Here is a 5,931-nt window from a genome sequence, read left to right on the forward strand (position 1 = left end):
CTGCCCTTGCAATGCCACCCCTGGCCAGGCCACTTTCATGCAGTCACTCAGTCACCTTCCAGATGCCCTCCCACCCTCTGTTGGTGCAAGTGGGCCAATCACTCATCTCCACTTTGCATTTTTCACTTGACAGTAAATATGTCCTGGAGACCACAGCACATGAGTAAGTACTGACGTTCCTCAGCCTTTTGGTAGCGGCACAGGCTCCCACAGACACCACGCTCCTCCCTGGGTTTGCAGGGTGCGCCTCACCGTCTGATGCTTCCCTTTCCTGAATGCCCCACACACACACACAGCTCCTAGGGCAGGAGGCCCGGGAGCCGGTCCTGTGCGTGCTGGCCCAGAGGGCGCCTGTCACATGTATTCTGCGCACAGGGCTCGGGCACAGGAGACCGGGAGCTGGGGGGTCAGCCTCCCTCTGGAGGGTTCTGGTGGAGCTGGACTGGCTGGCTGGCTGCTGCGCTTGGTGTCTGTTAGGTGACAATGGGACCCTCACCTGATGGAGACAGAAAGCCTTCTCTCCCTCCTCTTGGTCTTAGCTTTGCTGTCACCTTGTGGAGCTCCTCAAGGGAAACTCTCCACAGTCAGTATAGGTTTCAGCTCTCTGATGCCCACTTCTCTGTTTAATAATCTGCTTTGTTACGGTTTCAGGGTGAGTGGAGAGTAGGAGGTACGGGAACTCATGCTTGTCTTCTGCCCTGAGGTGACGGCACCGCAGTCGGGGGAGCCCTCCCCTGTTTGTGGGCCCCGGACTTGGGAAGGGCGCCCTGTGCTTGACCACCTTTGGGTGCACAGTGGGGCTCTGGGAGTTCTGTCACCCCTGTGACGCTGGAAGTAGTTTCTCTCCGCAGTGCATTCTCCTGGAGGGTGGCTGGGCCGCGTGTGGTGCAGGGTGTCATCAGCTCTGAAGGAGCTGGTGACCCAGCAGCATATTCAGGGCCACTGCTCAGAACTGTGCCTGGGGCTCTGGGGACACTGGTGCCGTCCCTTCCTCCAGCCTCCTGCCCTGTTTGCACAGGAAGCGTCTTCTTTCTGCCTGTGCAGGGAGGGCTGTCAGACCATAAATGCTGGAAAGCAAAGGCCACGTTCAAGGCTGGGTTTGCGTGTGTCTGCATTGAAATTAATCAAAAGTAGGTAAACTGAAAATTCAGTTCTTCAGCCACATTCCAAGGACTTGGTCACCACCTCTGGCTGGCAGTACCTCGGAGGACAGCAGACCAAGAACTTTTCCACCAGCCCTGACTCCATTTATTTTACAGTAAATGACAAAGATGTGCCTTTGTTTTCAGCACTGATTTCTTTGTACGTGTCATGCAGACAGATGTCCCCCAGCTCAAGTATGGAGGAGGCATGTTCTCCGCTTGGCCCTTCCATCAGCAGCAATCTTCCCTCGTCTGTCCTGGCGTCATTCAGTTTGCACACATTTGACAGCAACGTGCGTTGTACTGCACTTTTTTTTTTCCCGTATCTTTTCAACCTGGGATCCCCCAGCTAGCTTCTCTGAGAGCAAGCCGTGCATCTGATTCACACTGCGCTCCTGTTCTCTCACTCTGGTGTCCATTTCAACACCTATTATTACAGAGACATACTGTCTTTGAATGTTTAACAAAAGGGATTGCTTAAACAACCAGAAAGCCAAAATTGAGGATTTTTCTTCCTGGAATACACTAATCAGGGATGTTTTATGTAACAAGCCGTGGGATCAGCAGGTTCCTGGCGAGGCTCAGCCACTCTCAGGCTCTGTGCTGAGTCCTGAGTGGCTGACTCAGTTACTTCAATGCTTTGAAATATCTTCCAAAAAAAATTAACTTGCTTTAGTATTAGGTGATTTTTATCTCAAAAGTCATTAGTTATCTCAGTGAAACAAAATAAGCACAAACTGCTCAAGCCACATGGGAACTTAGAGATGATGCCACTTTTCAACAACAAGGAGGCATCTGGGGGAAACCTGAGCGCGGGCTGGGTTGGCGGGGCCGGCGCCAGGACACCAGTCTCCCTTACGCATCAGACACAGACTCCAGACTTCACCGTAAGTGCTGCGCAAAGACCACCAGGGCCTGACCTGAGAGCAGAAAAACCGCTCCAAGCCGGTCCAGCCATGGGCAAAGCTCTCTCCTTGTCTCTGGGCCCCAAACGCCCCACTGATGACACAGGAAAATGGCAGCTTTACCCAGGGATGGACCCAGAAGCTTATATAATCGGGGTGGAAGCCCCTTCAGAAAAAAGTCAAAATGCCCCAAGTCCTCAACACAACAGGAAGTATAAGAGAGAGAAAGCTGAAATGGAGAGACAGCAATCTCCACCAACTACACTTTAAAAAACTTAACTCCACAAATTTACAAAATTATATGGTGTGCGGCTTAGACTCACGGGGCCTTGGGAGGATCAAGCGGATGGGGGCCACGCAGCTCCCAGGGGTCTGTCGATCGTCAGGGGTCACATCCTAGTGCCCACATGGGGCCTGTCTGTAGTCAGTGAGTCAGTGCAATGGTGCATCCTGGTGACCACACAGAGGGGTCTGATGGTGCTCAGCCTCAGACCCACGTCCTAGTGACCACATGCAGTCTGCTGGTCAAGCGTGGTGCCATATCCCAGGACCAGGACTTCACTGCTTCAAAAGATGGTCTTAAATTAATGACCCTGTACAGAGACTTCAATGCCCCAGAAGTTTACCATCACACAGAGATGCGCGTGCCTTCTGGTTACCCAGGCCTGTCCTGGGTGCTAGAGGTGGGGGTGGGAGAAGACAGACTTGGGTCCGATTCTGGAGCACACGTCCCAGGGCGGAAAGCCAAGCAGCAAACCCGAGGGCGGCGGCACCAGAGGGCACGTGCGAGGCGAGATGCCTGCAGGGTCCGTGAGCGGGTGACCAGAGTCCTCCTAAACCAGGTGAAGGCCCCTCAGAAGGTACAGATGGCAAACGGCGAAAACAAAAATCAGCACAAAAAAACTCTTAAACATGTTATGCACAGCCCTTGCTCTCATCTGATAAGAGCACTGTGGCCTTCCTCCCGAAACTCATTGCCCCAGTGGCTCACGAGGCAACACAAGACAAAGTCCAACTGGGGGAGGGTCTATAAAAACCTGACCACCACCCCTAAATCTCTTCCAGATCATTAAAACAAGGAGTGTCAGACAAACTGCCACAGTCAAGAAGAGTCCGAGGAGACGAGACGCCGAAACGTCACGTGGGATCCTGGATGGGATTCGGGAACAGTAAAACATACAGAAATCGGGATGAAACACGGACTTCAGTGAATAGAGACGTATCAGGGCAGGTGCACTAGTTGTGACAGTGAATGACACAAACGCAAGGTGACGTTTACATTAGGGGAAACTAGGTGTGGGAGACGGGGGAACTGTCTGTACTTTCCTCTTTTTCTCAAGTCTGAAACTACTGTAAAATTTAAAAGATTATTGTAAAGCTGCTCTGCAGAACCAAATGTAAGAGGGAAATGCAGCATGAAGTTTGCCTTAGGGGAAAGTTCCTAGGAGGTGATAGAAAGGATGTTCTGTTGAGTATGCTAATTAAAGGTTGAGTATTTGCATTTTGATTAGGGAGAATGAGGCCACAGATCTATACATAGTTTGTTAAACCAAGCTGAATCTTTCATTGTTCAGAATACGTTTTTTAGCTAGGTCGTGGTCTTAAAAGGGATGGTAAACAAGACCTCAAATTCTTCAAAACTATTAACTTTGGTTTTTTTAATCCTTCAATGTTTCTGTTCATTTCTGGAAGGAATGAGGAAATAACTCGAGGAAACAGCTTTCATTGTGATATATTTCCGCAAGTGGTGTCATAAAAGGAAATTTCCCTTCTACATTTGAAAATGTGTTGTGGCAACAAGGACACATCCCTCACAAGTTCCAGATAAGGATCAGTCGAGCTAATTATAACATTGTTGAGCATGAACTCCTCATTCTCATCATCATCACCAACTAGGTAATTGTAGATGACTGTTCTCTGACTATCAGAATAAATGGAAAGCATTTTGTGTCCTTTTCCAAACAAATGAAAGCTGAACTTGTTGGTAGCCAGGAGACCAAGTAGAGTGAAAAAGCAAGTAGAGAATACTGACAGGGGGGACTCTTGCAGAGGATAGAAATGACCTGCATCTGTGGGGAAGTTGAGGCACTGGCTTTGAAATGACTGGCATCTCTTACTCTTCTGCACAGCACTGAGAGTGCTAAATGAAGCTCCTATGACGTGCACATCAGTTGTGCTCGGTCAACTCTCACCGCCACCATCATTGCGGAATACCTTACAGTTCACTAAAACTCAATTTCACTTATACACTATCCATTTTACAGATGAAGAATGCAAGTCCCAGGAGGTTCACTGGTTAGCCTTCGGTAGTAGAATTAAAGTCTTGTCCTTCCAGATGGACTCATGCTAGTGTGAGCAGAGAGGAAGTTAAAGAGGCTGAAGAAACTAGAGGCCTTTGGTGTTACCACATCGCCATCATTTGGTGTCTGAGGTCCAACAGGGGCCTGCTTAATTGAGCATGTAGGGGATGATGAGTTTATCTGTGAGTAATAAATGGTTTATTACACTGGCTCTCAAATCTTAGCAGGCAGTAGAATAGCACATGCCCAGAGTTTCTAATTCAGCAGGTGTGAGTTGGGACCTGAAATCTGTATTTCTAACAAGTTTTCAGGTGACACTGGTGCCGCTGGTCTTGGGACCATGCTTTGAGAATCCCCGGCCTAGTACCTTCCTCCTTAAAGGACCAGCAGGAATGGCATCAGTAGGGAGCTTGATGGAAAGACAAAGCATTAACCCCAGTTGGAAAGAATCAGAACCCACACTTACAAGGTCCTCAGATCACTGTGAAAGTTTGGGAAACAAGGCTTTGGTACACAGGTTCTTAAATATGAATTAAGTAAACCATAAACCCAGAATGGGGTGTGAGACAATCCTGCTTCAAATAAATTTCTCTCACTCTGGTGATGGAAACATAACTAGTAATACAAAATTTAGAAATGATTATAAGGCACTTGAGACCCATGAGCTCTGTCGATGGGGAGCAGTAACTTAAACATCTTCAGCCATGGTATTTTTATTTGGGAAAAAAAGAAGGAATTGGAACAGATGAACATGCAGTTTCTGAATTCAGCAGATCAATTTCATGCTGGATACAAACTGAAGAAAATCAGTTACCTGTTCTTCTCTCCACTTGGGGGGAAACGTAATGAATAAGCCATTTCACCCCCCCAACAGCAGTGGCTCAGAGTCAGCAGTCAGCTAATCGCCTGCTTTGAAATTATCACTATGGCCCGCTTGTACTTTGTGGCTCTGATGGGTGGTGTAGGGGAGGGAGTGGGGGACCAGATGGTGTAGATGAGTATGTTAGGCCCTGTTTCCTTTCCGCTTGTAATACTAGCCTTAGAACAACAGGAAGAACAATCGCTCTACCTCGAATAATGTTCAGACCTTTCTATTTTCATACTCTTTCTCTGCAGTCTAGTCTTCTGAAGCATCAGACTGCTGAAGAAAGATATTTACACTTGATTTGATTTTTATGAATAGAAGAACAGACATTTTATTTTTAATTATCATTCTTTTTCCTTACAAGAGTTTCTTTTTGTGTGTTTGGAAGAGGACAAAATATTGGGAGTCTTGAAATCTCAGATTTCTGAGAAATAGGATGGCCCCTGCCATGTCTGAGCCTGAAATCCTGGAATTTCCTTGGAAGCAAAGTAAACCTAGAGTGTTAGATTTATTCTCTCCCGCTTCAGCTTGATTCTCCCCCTACATTACACACACACACACACACACACACACACACACACACACACCGCCCCTTCCTGTCCCCCTCCCCTTCAGATCTGCCCCTGTCTACTTTACCATGCCTATGCCCATCCCCAGGCAGCTTGTGATTGGTGAAAGCACAGGCCAGTGGTCCGATGCAACATCCTGCCCTGTATTGT

The 5,931-nt window shown here is 48.1% G+C and overlaps 1 protein-coding gene across 1 annotated transcript in view; it reads right to left on the minus strand.

Annotated features, from left to right (window-relative positions):
- Positions 1-5,931, minus strand: part of LOC140690902 (adenylate cyclase type 2-like) — a 101,917-nt gene that overhangs the window by 63,925 nt on the left and 32,061 nt on the right. The window lies entirely within an intron of this gene.

Source organism: Vicugna pacos, chromosome 3 (assembly GCF_048564905.1).
Source record: "Vicugna pacos chromosome 3, VicPac4, whole genome shotgun sequence".
In the NCBI taxonomy this organism is placed as follows: Eukaryota; Metazoa; Chordata; class Mammalia; order Artiodactyla; family Camelidae; genus Vicugna; species Vicugna pacos.